The 25919-nt window shown below is 34.3% G+C and overlaps 1 protein-coding gene across 27 annotated transcripts in view; it reads right to left on the bottom strand.

Moving 5' to 3' along the window:
* The window catches only part of BAZ2B (bromodomain adjacent to zinc finger domain 2B), a 346990-nt gene that overhangs the window by 182727 nt on the left and 138344 nt on the right, over nt 1–25919 (bottom strand). The window contains exon 5 of one of the 27 annotated variants that reach the window (XM_081814356.1): nt 19933–19986. The exons of 25 other annotated variants lie outside the window; for them this stretch is intronic. The gene's annotated coding sequence lies outside the window, so the exon portion shown is untranslated. Of the gene's footprint in view, nt 1–19932; nt 19987–25919 lie in introns of those variants that run through there. One more of the 27 variants, XM_081814355.1, reaches the window with a different exon arrangement.

Genomic DNA, 25919 nt, shown 5'->3' with positions numbered 1-25919 from the left:
GGGGTGGTACAGAGGGGCAGAGGGAGAGGGAGGGAGAGAATCTTAAGCAAGCTCCATGCCCAGAACATAGCCCAATGTGGGGCTCAATCTCACAACCCTGAGATCATGACCTGAGCCAAAATCCAAAGTCAGATGCCTAAATGACTGAAGCGTCCCTATACAGATAATTTCTAAATGGTGTATCGAATCTACCCATATTAAATCAAACCTTAGGCTTTTCTACTTTCAAGATGGTCAAAAGAATTTTAACTGTAAGAACAACTTTTAAGAACACTACCAAAAACCAAACAGATTTTATATAAGTGTCAGACCTAAAATGAACAAAATTGAATAACGACTGTGTCCAATATAGTTTGATCCATATTTGAACTCATATATGTAACTCAAGGAGTCATGCAGCCTACTCCCTTATTAAATGAACTTTTCCAATGTGTAGCCACCAAAATTTGTTATTTCTGAATTTCCTATTTTATGAAAATTCAGTCTAAGTATAGTAATTTCAATGTACAATTTTTGCTATTGCAAAAGGTAGCAGTATTTACATTTGACATAATATGTACACTTGCTTAACATTTTTCTTGCAATAAGGAAAAGCACTCTTAACATTTAAAAAAAGTTTTTTTTAAGATTTTATTTATTTGACAGAGAGAGAGAGAGACAGCGAGAGAGGGAACACAAGCAGGGGGAGTGGGAGAGGGAGAAGCAGGCTTCCCACGGAGCAGGGAGCCTGATGCGGGGCTGGATCCCAGGACCCTGGGATCATGACCTGAGCCGAAGGCAGACGCTTAACGACTGAGCCACCCAGGCGCCCCAGCACTCTTAACATTTAAAAATATGTTAGAAAGCATATGCTTAAGAAACTCATATTGATTAGCATCTTAAGTCAATCAAGATCATATTCTAGTCATTTAAAAAGTTATAGGATAATTAAAATGGTTACATTATTAACCACCTTATCATTGTTTACTTCAAAGAACAAAAGTAGGAAACATCTATCATCATATAAATTGAAAAGCTTTTGAACAAATTTAACAATAAAAGAAAGAATATAATTTGATTTTCTTTCTTTTTCTAAAAAGCAAACTGGAAAGAGTAAACCAAAGGAAGCTACAAATATATATATTTTCATTTATTGCAACATAATAGATACACCCAGAGCCTGTGAGAATACAATATTCATTTTGCTGCAGAAGAACAGACATTGCATAACAATGAGATTTGCTAATGAAATCAACCATCAACCTGGAATACATATGTATTAAACCAAGACCTCAGTGTCATTTTCTTTTTGCATCGTTTGTTCTTTCTTTCATTTTTTTCTTGACCTTGTCAGTATTTTTGTCCTTTAGATTTCAGAACTTTGGTAAAGAAAATCAAGACTATAATATTATAGTGTAATGCTTTTTATTCATCACATTTATTTTTAATGTAAATTCCAATTGTTCTGCTTCTATCAGCACTATTAATGTACCTCTGGAAAAAAAAAAAAATCAATGGATGCTACCAGAAAAAACAAAGGAGGTTTATTTCTATACAAAATAATTGGATCAGGTCGGAAAAAAACTTTTTTCAACATCTGACATAAATTCCAGATGACAACTTTTATAGCAATGTTAGTGCTTACTTAGTAAGAATTTCTTTTTTTTTTAAGATTTTATTTATTTGACAGAGAGAGACACAGTGAGAGAGGGAACACAAGCAGGGGGAGTGGGAGAGGGAGAAGCAGGCTTCCTGCCGAGCAGGGAGCCCGATGTGGGACTCAATCCCAGGACCCTGGGATCGTGACCTGAGCCGAAGGCAGATGCTTAACGACTGAGCCACCCAGGCGCCCCTTAATAAAAAAATTTTAAAAATTATATATATATATATATATACATATTTTAAAGATTTTATTTATTTATTTGACAGAGAGAGAGCAAGAGAGCACAAGCAGGGGGAGTGGCAGGCAGAGGGAGAGGGAGAAGCAGGCTCCCTGCTGAGCCAGGAGCCTGATGCAGGGCTTGATCCCAGGACCCTGGGATCATGACCTGAGCTGAAGACAGACGCTTAACTGACTGAGCCACCCAGGCACCCCCCAAAAATTATATATTTTAAAGTCACTTTTGTAATAATATAAATCCTCCAGCAATTTCTACTACTGACAGCTATTAAGTGAAATAATATAGGGCTGATATAACTATCAACATACAAATTATTCTAATGCTTTTAGATTAAAATCATAATTTTTCTCCCCAAAATACTCTGCTATCCTGGTCTATAAAGTTAACCACCAATTTCCATTTATCAAAAGTAAATAATTCTGATAATTTTCTTATAAATTTATTATTTTAATTTATGATTTAGTTATTACAATTTTCTATAAAAGTCCAAAAGACTATGAAAGTACTTGATATTATATATCTTTTTAAAAAAAGCTTTACTGTCCCTTAGAATTGATTTATATCTTTTTGAGTATAAGCTATTTAACTAAATGACTATCCATCCTATTGGTTGACTGTTTACACAATTAGGTTTTCAATTCATGTGTGGTACAGATAAAATTAACAGCCTAACCTGCTGTGGTATATAATTGCTACTAATTCATGATAATAACAACTTTTAAAAATAGCAATACCTATATAAACTAAAGCAGCCTCAGTCAAATAAAATTAAGTTTTCTATTTTTATTTTTGTAATACCTTAATATCTAACCTCAAGCAATATCCTGCAAAATAACAAAAGTCAATAAATATTACAGTAATGTTGAAAAAGTAAACTGCTCCTTATTAAATTTAAACTCTCTGAAAGTTGCCACTTACAGTCTAATAGTTTTCCAGACTATTTTAAAAACCATGAAGGGTGATTTTAAGAAAAGAACCACATAATCGCAGAACAATGATTAATCCACACACAAAGTATTTCCCTAAGAAAACCAGAAATTTCTATTAAAATGGCAAAATATAAGTCAGACTGTAGAGAAATAGCCAGTTTATACAAATGTCTATGGCAATACTGAAAACCTACTTTCACTAGGGCAAATAATGGAATCCTAAAATGCAGTGATGAGCTTTGGAAGGTCATCTAGCTCCTTGCGACTCAAGTGTGGTCCACAAACCACCAACACTGAAATTGCTTCTTAGAAATAAAGACTCTCAAGCCCCAGCCCAAACCTACTGAATCACAATCTTATGTACCATAGAATTTAAGAAGGCATGATCTAGAAAATTCTTCAACCTACCTAAAAATTTGTATACCAATTCCAGTGACTTCTGATATTCTAACTCATCAAAAATCCATATTAAAATGCAGAATATTCAAAGAATAAAAAATTTACTTGTCATACTCAAAGCCCATTACCTACCATCTATTTAATTATTTGAAGTCTCATATTCATATGGTCTACTGATTTGAAATTTGTGGTAATAAAAGAATAAGGGGGCAGGAATAATATCTTTTTGTAAGATCTTGGAAAGTATTAAATAAATGGATAAATGGAAGTATTTACACTTTCTTAGAAATTATTTTAAATTTTTCAGTAGAAGAATTCTTTCTTAAATAGAATCTTGTGAGGAAGCCCAGTATAGTAAAAAAATTAATGAAGGCCTGCACTTTGGCACAGGAGAGGGACCCAGCAGTAGCCAATGAGTCTCAACAGAACTACCTCAGAATATAGTTTGAAAAACTCTGATTTAAGGAAACTACTTAAGAGTCTAAAAACAAGCTGAACAACTCATACTTATCACAAAGTTTGCTGCTCTTCAAAGTCACTATATAGAGACCAACTGTTTATTCTTTGGTGTTTTAAACTAAGAACACTAGATAAAATTAGATAATTAAGCATTTTTTTCCTCACTCAAATTGATCTCTCCCCAAATTGTTCTAATTGGTGAAGCTAGATTTAATTAATATGTGATCTTTAATTATTTTAGTTAATAGTATGCCTACCATATACTAGACATTATGGTAAGTGCTTCAAGGGCAATATAGATTAATGGACAAAATATTCTACTTATCAAACCCTAGAGGGGTTAAGACAACTAAATACCATCAAGCAATATAACTATGGAAGCATAATTAAATGAGGACTTCAGAAAAGGCTTCAGGAAAGGTGACATCTAAAGTAGGCTCTGAAAACTGTATAGGATTTTGAAAGGCAAAGAAGGCCAGGTGGAGGAACTGGGAAAAAATGGCATCATAAGTGGAGGGAAGACATATGTTGAAAAGCAGAAGCTGAAAAGCACTGCGTATATTTGAAGAATAGCTTGAGGCAGCTTGCAAGCTCCCTAACAAAAATCATGAGTTGTTCGGGGCACCTGGGTGGCTCAGATGGTTAAGCATCTGCCTTTGGCTCAGGTCATGATCCCAGCGTCCTGGGATCGAGCACCAGGTCGGGCTCCCTGCTCAGCGGGAAGCCTGCTTCTCCCTCTCCCACTGCCCCTGCTTGTGTTCCCTTTCTCGCTCTCTCTGTCAAATAAATAAATAAAATCTTAAAAAAAAAAAAAAAGAAAGAATGGGCGCCTGGGTGGCTCAGTTGGTTGGGCGACTGCCTTCGGCTCAGGTCATGATCCCGGAGTCCTGGGATCGAGTCCCACATCGGGCTCCCGGCTCAGCAGGGAGCCTGCTTCTCCCTCTGACCCTATCCCCTCTCATGCTGTTTCTCTCTTTCTCTCTCTCTCTCTCAAAAAAAAAAAAAAAATTAAAAAAAAAAAAGAAATATTGATCTAACAGGGTGCCTGGCTGGCTCAGTTGGTGGAGTATATGACTCTTGATCTTGGGCTCTCTGCTCCGCGGGAAGCCTGCTTCTCCCTCTCCCACTCCCCCTGCTTGTGTTCCCTCTCTCGCTGTGTCTCTGTCAAATAAATAAATAAAATCTTAAAAAAAAATGTAAATTGCAGCAGTATTTTTATAATGAAATATTAGAAAATGAATAAATTAAAAGATTGTGGGATGTTTACATAATAAAATAGTATACAGCAGTTAAAACAAATGGCCTAGAGCTACACATATTAACATAGATATATATCTTTAATATACAAACACATCCACTTGAGGGAAGCAAAGGTTTTGTTTATTTACTTCTATTTATCATTTTATTTAAGACAGGACAATCCTAAATAAACCAGTTAAGGTAGGAGAAGATGGATATGTTTTATGAATGATCAATGAAACAAGTCTCTAGAGGACAAAGAAAAGGAAAAAAGTGAAAGAAAAAAAAACACGAATAAACTCTGGGTGAGACAGTTTTTTGTGTTTGTTTTTCTTTTTTTTATTATGTTATGTTAATCACCATACATTACATCATTAGTTTTTGATGTAGCGTTCCATGATTCATTGTTTGCATATAACACCCAGGGCTCCATTCAGTATGTGCCCCCCATCACCAGTCTAACCCATCCCCCCACTCCCCTCTAGAACGCTCAGTTTGTTTCTCAGAGTCCATAATCTCATGGTTTCCCCCTCCGATTTCCCCTCCTTCATTTTTCCCTTCCTGCTATCTTCTTCTTCTTTTTTAACATATAATGTATTATTTGTTTCAGAGGTACAGGTCTGTGATTTAACAGTCTTACACAATTCACAGCACTCACCATAGCACCAGGACTTATTTTATAACTGGAAGTTTGTACCTTTTGACCACCTTCACCCATTTTGCCCACCCCTTACTTCTGGCAAATACCATTCTATGCTTTGTGTCTATGAGTTCACAATTTTTTGTTTTTTGTATTTTGGGGTTTTTTGTTTGTCTTTTGTTTCAGATTCCATATATAAATGAGATCATACGGTGTTGGTTTTTCTGTCTCACTTATTTCACTCAGCACAATGCTCTCAAGGTTTATCCATGTTGTTACAAATGGCAGGATTTCCTTTTATGGCTGAATAATATTCCATTTTATATAAATATTACATTTTCTTTACCCATTCATCAATTGATGGACACTTAGGTTATTTCCATGTCTTGGCTATTGTAAGTAATGCTGCACTGAACATGGGACTGTGATGTAAAGTTTTTTTCTCAGAGATGGGTGGAGACGTAGAAGAAGAAAACAGACAATTTTTTTTAACTTTTAATTTTGAAATAACGATATATTTATAGAAGGTTGCAAAAATAGCACAGTGAGGTCCCACTTATCCATCGCCCAGTCTCCACCAATGGTTTATACTTTACATAACTATAGTGCAATATCAAAACCAAGAAACTAACTACAATATATTTGTAGAGTTCTGTCATTTTATCATATGTGTAGATTCATATAAGCAACACTGCAATCAAGATACAGAACTATTCTATCACCACAAAGATCTCTCTCATGCCACTCCTTAACAGTCACACCCATACTCCTCTCCTAAAGCCTGGTAACCACTAATTTGTTCTTAATCTCTATAATTTTGTCTTTTTTAAAAAAAAATATTTATTTATTTGACAGAGAGAGGCACAGCGAGAGAGGAAACACAAGCAGGGGGAGTGGGAGAGGGAGAAGCAGGCTTCCCGCCGAGCAGGGAGCCCGATGTGGGGCTCGATCCCAGGACTCTGGGATCATGACCTGAGCCGAAGGCAGACGCGTAACGACTGAGCCACCCAGGTGCCCCTATAATTTTGTCTTTATATAAATGGAATCATAGTGACTTTTGAGATTGGCTTTTTTCACTTAACCGAATGCCCTTGAGATCTATCCAATTGTTATGTATATCAATAATTGAAACCTTTTTATTGCTGAGTAGCATTGCACAAAATGGACACACCATACTGTATTTAGCCATTCACCTACTGCAGGACATTTTGGTTGTTTCCAATTTTGGCTGTGACAAATAAAGCTGCTATGGACAAATATGTACATTTTGCTGAGATGAATGTTCAGGACTGTGGTAGTCTGGTCATGTAGTAAGGGTATGTTTAGTTTTTTTGTTGGTGGTGGGTTTTTGTTATTTTTTGAAAAACTGCCAAACTCTTTCCCAGAGTGGTTATACCATTTTATATTCCCAGAAGCAATGTATAAAAGTTCCATTTCTCCACATCCTTGCCAGCATTTGATATATGTCACTATCTTTTATTTTATTGTTCTGATGCATGAGTAGTGATAACTCATTTTTGCATTTCCCTAATGGCTAGTGATATTGAACGTCTTTACATGTACTCAACTGGTATCTATACATTCTCTTTGGTGAAATGTTTCTTCATCTCCTTGCCCATTTTCTAATCAGACTGTTGGCATTTTTACTGTTGAGTTTGAGAGTTTTTAATGAGATATGAGTACTTTGTCAGATATGTGGTTTTCAAATATTTTCTCCTAGTATATAGCTTGTATTTTCATTACCTTCACAGGGTCTTTTGCAAAACAAAAGGTTTTAATTTTTACAAAGTACAATTTACTGATCTTCACTGATTTTTTCTTTTATGGATTATGCTTTTTGTGTCGTGTATAAGAACTCTTCACCAAGTCACATCCCATAGATTTTCCCTTATGTTTCCTTCTAAAAGTTTTATATATTATATTTAATTTTACAATCCAAAGAGATTTTGAAGTAGGAAAAGGGGAAATTGATAAATCTGATAAATCTATCAGAAGGTCTTCAAATATTTAGTAGAGTTAATTTCAAAAATTTTTAATATCCACCAAAAGTATGAAGCACTTAAGATAGATACAAGGTATAGAATCTAGAGAGTAGATAAAATACATATTTTTATTTTATTCTTTTAAGTGCTTTGACAGAATTATACATCAGTGCACCTGACTCAGCCAGGAAGAACTTAAGAGTGTTCTTGGGGAAAATTACATCTGTTCTAAACCTTTAGGAAGGCTGTGCCAGGAAGAGATAATAGACTGAACAAAGGCAAAAGAATACACTCACTGCATGCTTAAGGAAGTATACATGGTCTTAAAGTTGGAGAGTCCTAAGTATGAGAGATTTAGGCCAAATTTTGGGTGTAGGCAGGAGACAGATTATGGAACATTTCATATGCCATGCAAATGAGATTAAATTTTATTCTGTGTGATGGGAAGCTAGTAAATTATTTTAAGTAGATGAATAATCTAGTTAGATTTGTGATGTCAATTAAATTGTCACTGAGAGGATGATGAATTTGGACACAGCAAGACTAAGGGCAGAGTCACCAGTTGGGAGTCTACAGTGACAGCCCAAGTGAGGCATGATGCAAACCTACATAAAGATTTAGGCATTACGAATAGAGAAGAAAGGATGGATTTGAGAAATATTTAAAGAAAAAAAATAATGTAGTCTTTGCTGAAAAAGCAGGCAGGGAAAGGTGCTGGCTTAAGGTGAATAGAGAAGTTATGAAATAGCATTTGTAGAAAATTCTTTTCTCAACCTTTAGCTAACCTGTAGTATTGGACAACACAGTATTTACCACAGCAATGAAAAACACCAGTACCAGAAGATGCTCTTTGAAGGAAGAGTCAAACAAGTTAGAGATTCACAAAACCTATTGGCACATTAAAAGATGCACAGAAACAGTTGTTAAACAAATTCTGTCTTTTTTTTTTTTTTTTAAAGATTTTATTTATTTGTGAGAGAGAGAATGAGAGACAGAGAGCATGAGAGGGAGGAGGGTCAGAGGGAGAAGCAGACTCCCTGCTGAGCAGGGAGCCCGATGCGGGACTCGATCCTGGGACTCCAGGATCATGACCTGAGCCGAAGGCAGTCGCTTAACCAACTGAGCCACCCAGGCGCCCCCTGTCATTCTGTTTAACATTAACCTATGTTTCCCAAACTTATTTGACCATGAAATTTTTTTTTCATGCAATACTCACTCCATACAACCAGTGCAGTCTACTAAGACTACTTTGGGGACTATTGGTTTAGCAACAATGTGGGCTTTGGTTAAGCTTAGAAGATAAGTTTTTAAAATCTTCTCTTTAAAAAAAAGAATTAAATCTAAAATGTAGGTTTATGTGAAATTTCTACAACCTCACTTATTACTACTCTCCATTGCTCATCCCACTTCAGTCATGCTGGTTTCCTTATTGTTCTTCAGTTATGCCAAGCACAGTCTTCCTTAATGTCTTTGCATTTACTGCTTTCCTAGGGATAGTCCTCACTCAGATATATGTGTGACTTGCTCCCCCCATTTTCTTAGGATCTCTATTAAACTGCTATCCTATTAAACAGGACTTCACTGACCACTCTGTAACAAATACTAATTCCACAGCCCTTGTACTCATAACCTTTAATTTGCTTTATCTCTCTTCAGTGTTGGTTGCCATCTAACATATTAAATATCAATTTATTAAGTATTATCCCTTTTGCTCACAGGCTGTAAGCCCCATGAGTGCAGAGTCTGTTTTGTTTACTGCCTTATCCCCAGCACTTGCATGTACTAAGCACTCAATAATTAGTTGTTGAATAATTTAGTAATCATCACTTAACTTCTAACTGAGGTTATTTACTTCATATTAAAGTAAATAACGGGGGGCGCCTGGCTGGCTCAGTCAGTAGAGTTTGCACCTCTTGATCTCAGGGTTGTGAGTTTGAGCTCCATGTTACTTAAAAAAAATAGTAATAAAATAAAATAATAAAGTAGATAATTGGTGAAATAGCTACATATCAACATATCCATTAATAGGAATAGTATTCTCCTTTATGATGTTAACAATTAATATTTTTCATGCCCACATTCTATCTATTAAGGTCTGACCAGTTTTATCCAAACAAAACTTATAAACAAAACGAAAAATTTACTTCAAGATTCTGGAAGGTTTCAACACTAACCTTTCAAATCTGTCTCCTAATCAAAAACATTTGTAAAACTGTTGAATAATTTTATCCGTAGAAAATACACAGGCATCATTCCGTATAATTATTGTCAAATTTCTCTTGAACTGTGCTTCTTTAGATACTGGCTTACAAAAGACTCCAACTGGAGGCACTGAATGTAGCAACCTTGACCCTTTAAAGCAAAGGATCCTTTTCTTCTGTGATGGACAGTGACTCCATTCTCTAACTTCAGCAATTGTCAAATGCTTTAGTAGATTTTAGGTGTGTAATGCTTCCACTTTCAATTTGAGTCATGATGTACTCTTTAACATAGGTCAGCTGTTCAGCTGAACACACTCTGCATGGTAATATACTCTTCATGATGGAAACATGTATTCCACTAAAAACTAGAAAAAATTCTCACTGATACATGCAACGTTTTTTCAAAATATCTCAGTATAAAACCCTTATTTTAATATTTAATATAGTAGTCATATTTTAATATGAAATGCAATATTTCTAAAAGAACAGACTTTTAAAAATACTCGAATAAGTCAACACAAAATATGTATTTGAACTGGTTCTGATTGAAACAAAATATTATTTAAATATGTTCTTATTAAGGACTAAGAAGAAAGTTCATGCATATATAACTTTATAACCCAGGTATAAACTCTCCATTCAACAAAAATTTTTCTATACCACAATCTAGTGATGACAGACTAAAATAAAAAAAAAAACTTGCTTTTCAATAAAAGTATGTGCAATTGAATAGTAAATAAAAGTCTCTAAAATTATCTTCTCTTATGCTGTAAGTGTATATGTTGTGGTATTCTAAGTTTTATTCAAAGAGAATAGTTTCTTTTACCTTTATAACGAAAGGTATTTTATATGTATAACAAGAAATAATCTAACAGTTACCTAGTGTTTTTCAGGAACTAATTTGACTACTTTGGTTAAATCAGTCTCTGAGAGTTGGTCTCTTCATCTGTAAAATGAGAGTTTGTCTAGGATTTCTAATATACTTTCTAGCTTTAATATTCTGTGACTCTACAAAATTAATTTTTCCCAGTTAAACTCTACTGTTTTTTTCTCTTGTAAACTGAGAAATACTTTTGATACCAAGAAATGCACATTCTCTTAAAAGCTTATTTCTTTAAAAACTAGATAATAAAACATATTTATGTCTCCCTATAATTAAACACCTCAATTTGTCCTGAAATATGATAAGTACTGTTTATCTACTTTAGGTGAATAAAAGCTGAAGACAATTTATTAGAGCATAAGTAAGACTTCTGAATACTAGAAGGTCAGAGCCTGTGTGCTGAGCTGCTAGCAAAACATCTATGATGCTCCAGAGCTGCCATTTCTCTTCCTTGACAAAGACTCCATCTGCCACTGAGCCATTTACAGCCTCCAAGTCAGAATATCAATGATTTCCAACCATTCTGCAAGCCTGCTTTCACCTTGACATCACCTCTGCAAGCCATCTAAAGCAGATGATACATATATCCCCAACTATAAGCATGAAGCCCATGCTTTAGTCACCCGATAGGTATTTAAGCTTCCCTCTAATGTACCATTTTTATTTATGCTGAGTTGAAAAGAATTTTAAAGTGTCTATATTTGCTGTAATTCTTGTTGCTTTACTTACACGCTCTAAATCAAATATATTCATAAAACTTGAAAACCTGAAAAGACCATACTACATAGTGTTCAGTAATGGCTTAATAACTAAGACAACAAAACTACATCATAGTTACACACAATACCATCTGCTAGAAAATTATTTCATATAAAATATTTCCTTAGAAATTGGAAACATTAAAGCAAAGAAGAAATGTTGGTAAAATTTCTAGTTTTGTACGTAAATCAATGTTGTTAACATTGTAACAAGTGAAAGCCATCTGCCTTGCAATAAAAGAAAGCCAGAGAATTTTTCAATTATATTTTGTTATTTCCTCCTAGTTTTTGTTTGTTAAAGTATTAGAAATAGATGCAAACTTCCAAGAACTATTAAAAACTCTTCTTTCATCCCTTTTAAATAAAAGCAGTATAATCCTTGGTAATTGGTATTTATGAAAATGGAATAACCTTATTTAAAATATTAATTTTATCTGAAAGCAATTCTCTATAAAATAAATAAAGATTCAGTTAAGTCCTATTTATTATATGCAAAACATTAAGGGGACTACAAAAAAGTTTAAAGCAAGATTCTCGGCTTCAAGTAGCAGAAATTATACATGAACTCATGAAAAATCACTTAAAAAGACAAGGCACTTTACCGTGAGAGGAAGAGTGTTACACAGGAAGGAATTCTGGGTTACAGGTTAGGAGACTGAAGTCTAATTATATCTCTACTCTGAACCCTCCAAGTGCTTATGTTAGCCATTTAACTCTAGGAGAACTATTTACCCAACTATAAAGTGAGGTGACTAGGATAGGTGACATCTAAAGTCTCTTCCTGCTGTAGCACTCTATTACAGGACACCATGAGTCTAGATGTCAAATGATTACAGACACTAACTGACCCTAGACGTTAAGTGGCACCCCATTTAGGTAGATGTGGCCTGTATTAAAAAGGAAATGAGATTTGGGCTTGGTCTTGAATATGTATGCAGAGGGAGAAACAGAATCTTCCCCAAAAAGGGAATAGCATAAATAAAGGTGTGGAAAAAGAAATCATGATTTCATATATGTTACTGTGGCAATGTTATCCACAAGGTGTGAGAAGAGGAAACATGATACTGGAGACAGAGAAACTAGAGAGACTTCTAAACATGACCTAATAGGGTGGTGGTGGGAATGAAAGGAAAACAAAGAAGGCAAAAGGATGCAAAAGATGCAAAAGATAATGAAGCCAGAGCACGGGCACTTTTAAGTTCTGATCTAGAGCCAGAGGAAGGAGAGCAATCCAACATGATACCAGGATTCATATACTGATGTGAGAAATGGTGATACTATTAACAGAAAGAGGCCTGAAATGTGATCCTCTTTCTAAAATAAGATGAAAAAAAAAAGAATACATTAAAAAGAAATAAAGCCATCTAATTTAAAGAAAAAGAACACTGAACCAGAAATTAGACACTGATGCTGGACTCTGCCATGAACTGGCTGTGTAACATAGAGCCAGTCACTCTAAGGGTTGGTTTTACAAAATGGAAGTACTAGACTTGATATGATTTTAAGATTCTTTTCAGTTTCATATATAACATGCATCTTAATTTCTGAACAAATTTGAAGTTGTAGAGGCAAGAAATCTTTTGAAATAGTCTTAGTCCTGACTGATTGAAGATTTAGCATTTTTTGTAGATAGAAAAAGTTAAGAAATACAAAGTACGTCATCCAAAAATAATAAGTATGGTTATTTTCACCTAACAGGTACAACCCCAAACACAACTGCCACAAAACTAAAGACAGAAGAAGCAATTTCAGAATTAATGCTGCATTTCTGAGCCTGCATTAATCATTAGCTAATTCATTAAATACCTGTTCCTAGGAACTAAGGGAAAGGCAAAAGAAGATATGATTTCCATGTTTAAGCATATAATAACTTTATTAGTGAGATAAAATGAACATAGGTGAAACAATAAAAAATTGTCTTTTATGTAGACTAACCCACATACCAAAAAATTCATTCCTTAACATCAGTTCAAAGGGGAGATGAATCCTGAAGCATAAACTGAAAACCGTAATGGATATGAAATTTGGTTAAAGGAAAAAATATTTTTAGAGTGTTTCCTTCAACAAGAAAGGCCATAATCAAATTAAAATTTTATTCATATTTCATAGTTATTTTTGGACAATGATTATTTTTAATTTCAAGAAAAACTTCCTACTTATTATGATGTCATGATTCAAAATATATGGAGGATTTATAAAGTGTGTTCCTAGAAGAATGTGTCAAACAAACAAAAAAAAGACAAATTTTTTTCTAAGCACTAAATTACAATCTAAATCATATTCTAAAATACTCTGTATTCCATAACTAATTTTAAAATTAACTAACAATTTTAATATTTTTCAGGAAAGTAGTTAAATTTAACAAACATAGAAAAGAGGGAAGTTAACTTCTAGTAACTCCACTTGTTTCTTCCATTAAGTATGCTTATAATAAATAATTAAAACAGCATATCAGAACTTATTACTTGTTTTTTTTAAGTTTCATTTATTTAAGTAATCTCTACACCCAACTTGGGTTTCAAAAGCATGACCCCAACTTCAAGAGTCCCATGCTCCTCCAACTGAGCCAGCCAGATGCCCCAGAGCTTATTACTCTTTTTTTTTTTTAAGATTTTATTTATTTATTTGACAGAGAGATAGCGAGAGCAGGAACACAAGCAGGGGGAGTGGGAGAGGGAGAAGCAGGCTTCCCTCCAAGCAGGGAGCTCGATGTGGGGCTCGATCCCAGGACCCCGGGATCACAACCTGAGCTGAAGGCAGATGCTTAATGACTGAGCCACCCAGGCACCCAGAGCTTATTACTCTTAATTCTCAATACTTAACATTATAATCAATTGAAGGTATAATATAATTGGCAGTTACTGTACATATTAGCATATGGTAAATTTTTATTCTTTGGGAAAAACACTTCCATGTACTCATAAACTTTGATCTCCAAAATGACTACTTTCTTTTTAAAATATATCTTTATTTTACTTGAAGAGTATGAGGACTAAAAGTAAACTTTCTTTTAATTTGCCTAGTAAGTCCAACATTCAGGATGTAAAAATGACCATAGTACAATGCTTAAAATAAGACAAAGAAAATGGCTTAAAAATAGAGTGTTTCCTATGAAGATGCAAGTACAACTTCAGATAATAATGAACCCAGCTCTCTTCAAAGATATGAACATTCTCTTTTCATTATTAACATTTAACTAAAATAAATCTATTCCTTTTCCACCTCTCCAAGTAAAACTCATGGTAAGAAATGGCCTAGAGTTACTGCAATTGTCCAGTAGATTGTTTAGTAAATGCTGATCATATCTTTGTGGCAAAGATATAAATGAGTTACTGCTGCTATAGTGATTTGATAATTGTTTTGGTTCCCAAGTCTTCGTATATTAATCCCTCTTTAAATAGTGCTGTAGAAAAGAACAATTAATGGAAAGTAACTGGCTCACAATGTAGTTAAAATCATATACAAATTTGCTAAACACATGAGCAAATAACTACACAAAGACATTAAAAATCCAATCAATCCAACAAATTGAAACTAGAAACAAGTCTGAGGGCTTAAGTTCTAATACTGTGAACAGACATATGTGAATAAGGCAGTTTTGTCCACAAAGAGCTTACAATTGAATACTATAAGTAAAACTTTTCAAGGAGTTTCATAAACTGTTTCAAAGTGTTTGTATTTTTAAATGAGGCTATAGCATGCTTAAATATCTCTTTATAATAACAAATAAAATAACAAAATAACATAAAAATAAATAAAATAAAATAATTATATAGTAATAAAATAAAATAATAAACAAAATAACATAACATAACATAGTAAGCAAAAATAAATAGGCTGAGAACCTTAAATGTATATCATGTGTGGTGGTGACAATCAGATGAGTGCTCATGATAGTCAATCCCTGTATCACACAGCAGAATACTGATATAGTTGCTATGATGGTTTTGATGCTTTTTTTTACATTTTTTGTTAAAAAACAGAAGCATGAGGTGCATTAGTAAGGAAATGAGCCAATGAGGACATAAAGTGATAATTCAGCAAAATGAAAAGATAATCCCACTTATATTAGGTATTTGGAGTAGTCAAATTCATAAAAACCGCAAGTAGAATGGTGGTTGCCAAGGAATGGAGGGAGGAGGAAATGGAAACTTGTTTAATAGGTATAGAGTTTCAGTTCTGCAAAATGAAAAAGTTCTGGAAACTGGTTGCACAACATTTTGACTATATTTAACACTACTGAACTGTACAATTAGAAAAGTTAGCATGGCAAATTTTGTGTTAAAAAAGATGCCTTTAGGTGCTTATACAGAGATGCCTAGACTTGAAAGTTAATAAAGTATGTCTTATATAATTAAAAATATAATAAGATTGTGTCCCTTGCAAAATAGAAAAAAACAATTGTCTTTATATACCAAAAAATTATCAAAGATTAAATTCAAATGAGGATATTGTATTTGTTAATGCACCGATCAAATATATAAAATTTTTACTGAAAATCAACTTATTAAAAGTTATGCAAAAACTGACTAGAGATTATATTTCCTGAAGAGATCCGTAGGATTATACATTATTAGAAAAAAGGTTTTAGGATTTTAAAAATCTTAAAAATGATGTAAGCAAACAAATTACAAACAACAACCAGATGCAATAATAAAAGTGTAATCAGGTTCTCCATCCTAGAGAGTAGCACAGTGAAAGAACTGATGTTTTAATCAATTTGGGAATGTAAGAAAAATCTTGCTGGAGAAAGCAATTAAATTTTAAGAATAAATAGATAGTTCAACATAAGAATATCAATTGATATAACATACTACATTAGTAGAATGAAAGGGGAAAAATCACATCAGTATCTCAATTGACACAGAAGTAACATTTGAGAAAATCCATCACTCTTTCATGATAAAAAAAACAATTCAGAAAACTAAGAATATAGAGGAACTTCCTCAATATGAAAATGGAATTCTGAAAAACCCACAGCCAACATCAAACTAAATGGTGAAAGACTAAAAGCCTTCTTCCTAAGATCAGGAAGAAAGACAAGAATGATTGCTTTCACTGCTGGTAGCCAAAGTAATTAGGCACAAAAAGGAAAGAGAAAGAGAGAGACAGAAAGAGGAGGGAAGAAGGGAGAGGGAAGGAGGAAGAAAGGAAGGCATATCCAAATTGGAAAGTAAAACTATCTCTTGCAGATGACATGATTCCAAAGATAGAAAATCCCAAAAATAAAACAAACAACAAACAAAAAATAAAAACCCGACTAGCACTAATAAACAATTTAGCAAAGCTGCAGAGTACAAGATGAACACACATGCATACACACACACATACATGCACAAAATCAGCCGTGTTCTATATACCAACAATGAACAATCCAAAAAAGAAATTAAGAAAACAATTTCATTTAAAAGCATCCAAAAGAACAAAATACCTATGAATTAACTTAACCAAGGAGGTGAAAGCACTGGTAAAAAAAATTAAAGATGATCTGAATAAATGTAAAGAACATCCAATGCTCATGAATTTTAAAACTTAGTATTTTTAAGACAGCAACACTACCCAAGGTGGTGTACAGATTCAATGCAGTTACTATCAGAATTCCAACAGCTTTTTTTCTTTATAGAAAAAGAAAAGTTAATGCTCAAATTTATGTAGAATTGCAAGTGGCCCCAAATAACCAAAATAATATTAAAAAAGAACAAAGTTAGAGGACTCACACTTCCCAATTTGAAAACTTACTACAAAGCTACAATAATCAAAATAGTGTGGCACTGGTGTGAGGCAAACATACACACCCAATGACACAGAACTGATAGTATAGAAATTAAACACATACATTAATGGCCGACTGAGTTTTGACAAGAACACCAAAACCATCTGGTGGAAGAAAGAAGAGTCTCTTCAATAGATGGTCCTGGAAAAACTGGGTATCTATATGCAAAAGAACTAAGTTGGACCCCTACCTCACAATAAATAGGAAAATTAATTCAAAATGGATTGGGACACCTGGCTGGCTCAGTCAGTAGAGCATGGGAGTCTTGATCTCAGGGTTGTAAGTTTGAGCCCCATGTTGGGTGTAGAGATTCCTCAAAAATAAAATCTTAAGAAAATGGATCAACAACCTAAACATAAGTGAAATAATAAAACTCTTAGAAGAAACATAGTGGTAAATCTTCATGAACTTGGATTTGGCAATGGGTGCTTAAATATGATACCAAAAGCACAAGCAACAAAGAAAAAAAATAGATCAATTGGGTTTCAAAGAATTAAAATTTGGGGGGTATCAAAAGTATTATTAAGAAAGTGAAAAGACAGTCTACAGAATAGGAGAAAATATTTGCAAATCATATATCTGGTAAAGGCCTAATATCCAAAATATATAAAGAAGTCTTACAACTCAACAACACAGACAACAAACCCATTTAAAAATGAGCAAAAGATTTGAATATACATCCAAAGAAGATACATAAATGGCCAATAACCACTTGAAAAGCACTCAAAATCATTAGCAATGTATGAAATGCAAATCAAAAATCACAGTGAGGTACCACTTCATGCCCACTAGTATAGCTATAATACTAAAAAATAAATAAACAAATATAATTAACAAATATTAACAAGGAAATGAAGAAATTGGAAATATTATACATTGCTGGTGGGAAAGCAAAATGATTCAGCTGCTGGGGAAAACAGTTTGGTGGTTTCTCCAACAGTTAAACATAGAATTAACATCTAACTCAGCAATTCCTTTCCTAGATAAATACTCAAAAGAACTTAAAACAGGTACTCAAACAAGTACCAGTACACACACGTTCATAGCAGCATGACTCACAGTGTCAAAAAGTGGAACAATTCAAATGTCCGTCAACGTATGAGCAGATAAATAAACTGTGGTATACACATTCAATGAAATATTATTCAGCTACAAATAAGAATGAAATACTGATCCCCACTATAAGGTAGATGAACCTCCAAAACAAGTGAATGAAGCCAGAAACATATATGAAGCCTTCATATATGTACTATTCCATCTATATTAAATCTTCAAAAAGGTAAATTCATAGAGACAGGATACAACATGATGAATGTACTAAATTATTCAGTTTTAAATGGTAAATCTTATGTCATATGAATTTCACCTCAATAAAAAGCTTTAAAAAAAAAGCAGATAGGACTTGATCAAGTTCTTTTCCAATGAGAAAGGAGAAGTATACCAGGGTTAAGAACATTTAAAAAATGCAAAAGGTCTTTTGTATGAGGGAAAAAAATTTATAGTTACTTATTACAGATATCCTCCCTCAATTTTTTCTTCTCTTACTCCCTTCCTCCATCTCTCCCTCCCTTCCTCCCTCTCTCTCTCTATAAATAATATATATTGTGTATAAATACTAGAGAAATACATATTTCTCTCCTATAATTCAGATTATACCTTCTGTCTTGGTCCTACAATGATTTCTCTCCTGTTTTCTACTTCCTCTTATCTATTTTTTATGAGATGGCCTCAATGTTATCTTCTAATCCTTCTAAGTAAGCTTTTCATTTGATATTTTAATTTCTAAGAGCTTTCTGGTTTTGGCCCACTCATTTTTTATAGCAAACTCTTGCGACATGGACACATTGTTTTCTCTTACTTCTCTAAAGATATTAACCGTACCAATTATTTTTCTTCCTCTTGTAGAGTCTCTGTTTCCTCTATTTTTTTTTCTACTTATATGTTTAGGTCTTTGTTATTTCTAATACAGGCTTTCCTCAAATGTCTGATGACCCTTACATATGCACTCATATTATAGAATGGAACATTAAAAACTCAATTGGAAATTTTGTCAACTTGTATGAGGCTTGTCAACTGTGGATTTCATCTGGCTAAGCCATTTCACTTGGGAATCCCCTTGATGTTTTTATCCTTAGGTTTTTCTGTAAGAGCCAAGTTAGCAAAGTTGACTGGGAGACCACAATATTCAGTATATAATAAGCCTTCACTCAAACCCCATCTTCCTTTGATGCCCTTGTCCACAAAGGTGTTTCATTTACTTAAAGTCCAAAGATGCTCAATTTCACCCACTACAGAGGATAAACCTCCAGTCTTCTTTTTTTTCTTTTTATTTTATTATGTTATGTTAATCACCATAGATTACATCACTAGTTTCTGATGTAGTGTTCCATGATTCATTGTTTGCATATAACACCCAATGCTCCATTCAATATGTGCCCTCTTTAATACCCATCACCAGGCTAGCCCATCCCCCTACCTCCCTCCCCTCTAGAACCCTCAGTTTCTCAGAGTCCATGGTCTCTCATGGTTCGTCTCCCCCTCCGATTTTCCCCCCTTCATTTTTCCCTTCCTGCTATCTTCTTCTTTTTTTTTAACATATAATGTCTTATTTGTTTCAGAGGTACAGGTCTGGGATTCGTCAGTCTTACACAATTCACAGCACTCCCCATAGCACATACCCTCCCCAATGTCCATCAGCCAGCCACCCCACCCCTCCCACCCCCCACCACTCCAGCAACCCTCAGTTTGTTTCCTGAGATTAAGAATTCCTCGTATCAGTGAGATCATACCTCCAGTCTTCTACTGAATGAAGGAGGCATCCAACTGTGTTAAGTACAGGAGATCTGAGGAATAAAACGGTTAAACAGACTTTTGGTTTATTTATTTATTTTTTAAAAGATTTTATTTATTTATTTGACACAGAGAGATAGAGAGGGAGAGAGCAAGCACAGCAGGGGGAGCTGAGGCAGAGGGAGAAGCAGGCTCCCCACTGAGCAGGGAGCCCAATGTAGGGCTCGATCCCAGGACCCTGGCATCATGACCCAAGCCAAAGGCAGACACTTAAATGCTTAACCGACTGAGCCACGCAGGCGCCCTGGACTTCTGTGTTTAATGAATGTTTAATAAACATTTTACGTTTTCATACAGTCTTTGTCTCTAAAGATTCACCTGTACCTATAAATTGTCCCACCCCCACTGTTGCTGCCTCTTCCAGAGATACTTGGAATTGATCATTCCCGAGTCCTCAAGGGTTTCATTCTTGCATTTCTTCCCAGCTCTCCTCATTGTCAGCTAATTATTCAGTTCTCTCACTCTTCTAAATTGGTTACTACTCATCTGTCCACTCTCCAGCTTCCAGAATTTTGTTGCTATTCATCCCTCTCCTATTTCTTTGCTTGTTTTCTTAAAATGCATTTTTCTATCAAATTAGTGGGCCTTCAACAATTAGCCAAACTAAATATTTATGTTCAAGCTACCTATTGTCCTATTCCTCAGTCTCATGAATTTTTTTCTACATTAAAAATCATTTTCTATTGGAATATGCTGGTTTCAGGGGTAATTACTCTGGTGCAATTAACTTTAAAGGTCATTTTTTATTATATAAAGGCTGGCTACCCTTTCTCGAAATTCTGCTGTGTTTTTCTTTTATCTTTTCTTTTTATATTCACTCTGTACACCACACTCCTTTTTGACTGAATACTTAACTGCTAAGGAGGAAATAACACCCCCTCCTTCAGTCCCTTCAATTCTCTCAGCATACTTATGTTCTAAATTACATTTTGCTGCTTTCATTTCTCTTCATATCCTGACATGCAGGTACTCTGTATTTGTAAGTTTGTACTTTCTCTTTGGGCATCTGCCTAGGTTTCATACAATTTTATTTTCTAGGAATCCTTCCTCTGATTCTTGACCAACAGACTTATAAAGCACATAGTTTTCTTTCTTTTTTTTTTTTTTTTAAAGATTTTATTCATTCATTTGAGAACGAGAGAATGAGAGACAGAGAGCATGAGAGGGAGGAGGGTCAGAGGGAGAAGCAGACTCCCTGCCGAGCAGGGAGCCCGATGCGGGACTCGATCCCGGGACTCCAGGATCATGACCCGAGCGGAAGGCAGTCGCCCAACCAACTGAGCCACCCAGGCGCCCAAGCACATAGTTTTTTTCACTAGTGTCATGTCGCTCATTCCAGTTATACTGACATTAATCTCCTATCACTCTCACAGGTTTATTTCTGAGAGTGCCTGCTTAATATTATGATAGGAAACCTTATATATCTAACTGGGATTTTGAGCGGGGAAAAGATCTAAGTTCCCAGTTGAGGACCCTTGAAGAGGCTTTCACGAGCTCAAAAATAAATAAATTCCCTTTTTATAATCACACCTGCTCCCTCAAACAGCATACCTCCCTTCAAAACTTATAACATTTCATCTTCTTCCCACCTCATATACACATAAAAATAGAGGATAAAGGGTGAGAAAAAACAGAAGGGGGAAAGGGCAGCAGTAAGAAAGAACACCCTTAATGCTTTTTCACCCTCCACTGAGAAAAGAAATTCGACTTTCTCATAAATACAAAATCAGGTACCACTTATTTATTTTGCTATATAGCTGGAAATCATAAATTTTCTAAAGATTTTTTTGTAGCATTAAGCATCACTGTTCAAATAGTGATACCTAGCCCCTACTATGCTTCAAAGAGCATAATGGGAAATCTCTATAGAATGAAAATTTTTGATAAGGCCTTTCCCACCCTCAGGGATCACACCATTCTTTCCATATTCCAAAAACATTGTATATATACCTCTATGATGGGATCTACTACATCTATAATGACTGGTTTGTGTATCTGTTTCTTCACTAGATCCTAAGCTCTTAAAGAAAAGACAAGAAACAATATATTTTCCATCTTTGGAAATTTACTAAAAGGTACAATGTAATGTTTAGAGTCAAGGAATAATGCATATCCATGAATTTCTCTTTAAGATGATGGAAACTTCTTAATTCTGATAGCAATGGTATATATAATTTAAGAATCAGAAAACAGAATACCTCCAAAAATATAAATTATAAAGAATTTATAATATTGCTTTAAAGCCACCCATGTACTAGACATGGCTTCCTCCTTAAAAGCCTCCAGTAGGAGAAAAGTTGAATGTGGAACATTTTCAAATTAAACATGAGATGAAGGAAAATAAAATCAAACACCAACCATAAAGACTTCCAGTGGCTTCTCTTCACATTGGAAAAAAGTTCTAACTAGTTTTGATGACATCTGCCTACCTCTACTCCCCAGTTTACAATATCCTAGCCTCAGCACTGTGATTCCTATTTCCTCAGATCCTTACGTGGCTGGCTTCTTCTGGTGATGATTTCTCAATATGAGTGTTGCCCCCTTACAGAGGCCTTCCCCAACTTTTATAAGTATACTGCCCTCAATTCTACCCTGCCCCATATGTGCTATCACATTTTCCTTAGTTTTCACCCTCCTTAGGAGTTCTTATCAATTATTAAAAATATTTTATGTATTTATTTACTTCTGCTCTCTTACTAGAAAGTTAACCTGATAAAAGTAAACAGAAGGAAATTTGTCTTACTGACCACAATATCTACAATAGCTAGACAGTGGAAGCATGTAAGTCAGTGCTCCATAAATGTTTGTTAAATGAATAAATAAGTGACTGAATGTGAAGCACATAATATACTGATTGAATGAATGAATGGCTCACAATTCCTTTCTAGGGAATAGTTTCTCAGGCAGATTCTTTGAGTACATCATTGACTTTAAAGAAGTATGAATTTGAATCCCAGTTATACCAATTACTAATTATGTCCACTTGGAACAGTTACTTAATATCAGTAAGTTTAAGATAAAATGATATTTGGAAACTGTCTGGCACACAATTAGCCTTCATTGTTAATTCTCCCTTAGAAGACAGGAGTTGAAAGTGGAAGAAATCATAGGAAGAGATCAAATATATGTTTGTTCTAATTGTCACTATTGAGCATCATGGGTTCACCTGTTTACTGAGGAGCAATAGGTCACAAGCAGAGCTAAAAAAAAATTGATATGACCATGACTACATTTGGAACAAATAAAATCACATCCCTGAAACATAGTTGGCATTTGGTTATCATCTGCTGAAATAATAATGAACAATTTTAGGTCACAGAAATTTCAAGTTATAATTTCTTGAATATTTCTTAAATTTATATTTGTAAGAAATACAGTAGTCAAGATATTAGATCAAGACACTCCTGGATTATGATCCTTGTTCTACCTCTTGATCACTGTATGACTTATGTGAGTTGCTCAACCTCTGTAAGTCTCAATTGAAATTGAGTTGTTGACAATTCAAACTTTAATTTACACTTCAAACATTTCTCATTGCTTTTAAGGTAAAGGGAGGAAAAACACCTTATCCTATTCTACAATGCCCTTTATCTTATGGTTGTTAATCTCAAACCATAATCCTTGTTCTCTGTATTCTAGCTACATTGACCTTCTATTTTTTTTCCTTCAAAACACTATGTTCCCTATATTTACCTATGTAGTTACCTTTATTAGAGTTTTTCTATTTCTTCATATGGCTCTTAGTTACTGTCTATGTCCTTTCATTTCAGCATTAAGAACTCCTTTTATCATTTCTTTTAGGGCAGGTCTACTAGCAACAAATTTCCATCTTAAATATGCTCAAAGAGCTAACGAAAACCATGGACAAAGAACAAAAGGAAACCAGGAAAATAATATATGAAAATGAGAATATCAGTAAAGACAAAGAAATTATAAAGAGGAACTAAATAAAAATGCTGGAGCTAAAAAGTACAATACGTGAAATGAAAAAGTCACTAGAGGGGTTCAAAGCAGATTGAAGAGACATAAGAAAGAACCAACAGACTTGAAGATGGGTCAATTCAGATTATCTAGGCTGAGGAACAGAAAGAAAAAAGTATGGAGAAGTGAACAGATGTATTATGGATTTCTCAAAAGGAGAAGAGAAAAAGGGGGAAAAATATTTGAAGAAATAATGACTGAAAACTTCCCAAATTTGGGGAAAAAAACATGAATCTACACATCCAAAGAGATCAATGCACTCCAAATAGGATAAACACAGAGAGAATCACACTGAGACACATAGTCAAGCTCTTTAAAGACAAATACAAAAACAGAATCTTGAAGGCAGCAAGAGAGAAGCAACTCATCATTTACAAGGAATCCTCAATAAAATTAACAGCCAATTCTCATCAGAAAGCATGGAGGCCAGAGGCAGTTGAGATGACATATTTAAAGTGCTAAAGAAAAACAATTATCAACCAAGGAGTCTATATCTGGCAAAACTATATGTTAAAAATGAGGGAGAAATTAAGACATTCCCAAATAAATGAAGTAAATGAGATAAATATTAATAGCACCATGGCAAAAAGAGAGCAGTGTAGTATAGTAAAGACACAAGGATCCATGTCAAACTGAATGGGCTTTAACTCTGAACTTCACTGATTAATAACAACATAATTCTGGGTGAATTGTTTAACCTCCCTATAGCTTGTTTCCCTTCTATAAAATGAGGATAATAACAATACGACCTTCATGAAGTTAGGAGGATGAAATAAGTTAAAACAATAAACTCATGAAAGGGTGCCTGGCACATAATTAAGCACTCAACTGTTGACTATCATCATCATCATTTTTATAGAAGTTCTAGAAATATTGGTTTTTATTCCCTTCAACTACCCATATTTCTGTAAAACAAACACTGAATATTGAGAAAACATGATACAATAGTGAATTTTTCTGTAGAATTGTGCATTAGTAAAATCACAAATCATATTTTATGTCTAATAAATGGATTGAACTAAATGTTTTGTCACCCCTTTAATCAGAGACCAAGTAAAAAAAAGTGATTGGTGAAAGCGGTTTTTTTTCTCAAGCCTCTGACATAGATGCTTATGCCTTTAAGTATAGACCTGTGCTTTTTACCTAAACAGCCCAACACTACTATCATAGCTCCAATACTTTCTAACAATAATTCCTTAATATTAAATATTGAATCAGTATACACATTTCTGTGTCTTAAATAATATCTTTTAACTGTTTGAGTTTGGATTCAAATATGACATATACATTAGAATAGGCTGATATGTCCTTCAAGTCTCTTCTAATCTGTAATTGCTCCCACCACATCCCCATGCCATTAATATTTTTAGTTGAAGAAAATAGGTCTTCTGTCTTCTAGAGTTTCCCAGTATGGACTTTCCTAATTTTATCTCCTGGTATCATTTAATATGTCCCTCTATCCTTACTACTTCTTGTAAATTAGTCTTGATCATATTCAATAATTTTTCTTTTGTTTTCATTTGGATGGACAGCTTCATAGTGGTGGTGTGTACTTGCATTAGCAAATACATGTCTTTCTTACATAAAACAGGAGTGATAAATAAAGTTGTTAGGAAGATTGAATGAGTTACTACAAATCAAATTCTTAGATTAGTACCTGGCATACAGCAAGCACTCCATAAACACTGGCTCTTATTATTACACTGCATGCAGTGATCTGATATCAGACCAGATGAGAATTTTTGAAGAAGTAGTTAAAGATAACTAATATTTCTGGCTTGGGTGGCTGAGTGGATGTTGATATCATCAAACAATAACAGGAAACATGCAAAGAGGAAAAGGTTTCTGGGAAATTGGAAGAGAATGTGTTCAAGTTTAGACATGTTGAGTTTAGTGCTGTGGGGTAGCAAGCTACCAATGTCACATACAGAATTGCAAACAAGGA

This window comes from Leptonychotes weddellii, chromosome 3 (genome assembly GCF_054177405.1).
Source record: "Leptonychotes weddellii isolate Sample4059 chromosome 3, ASM5417740v2, whole genome shotgun sequence".
Classification (NCBI taxonomy): domain Eukaryota; kingdom Metazoa; phylum Chordata; class Mammalia; order Carnivora; family Phocidae; genus Leptonychotes; species Leptonychotes weddellii.
This window is presented reverse-complemented; position numbering and strand designations above follow the sequence as displayed.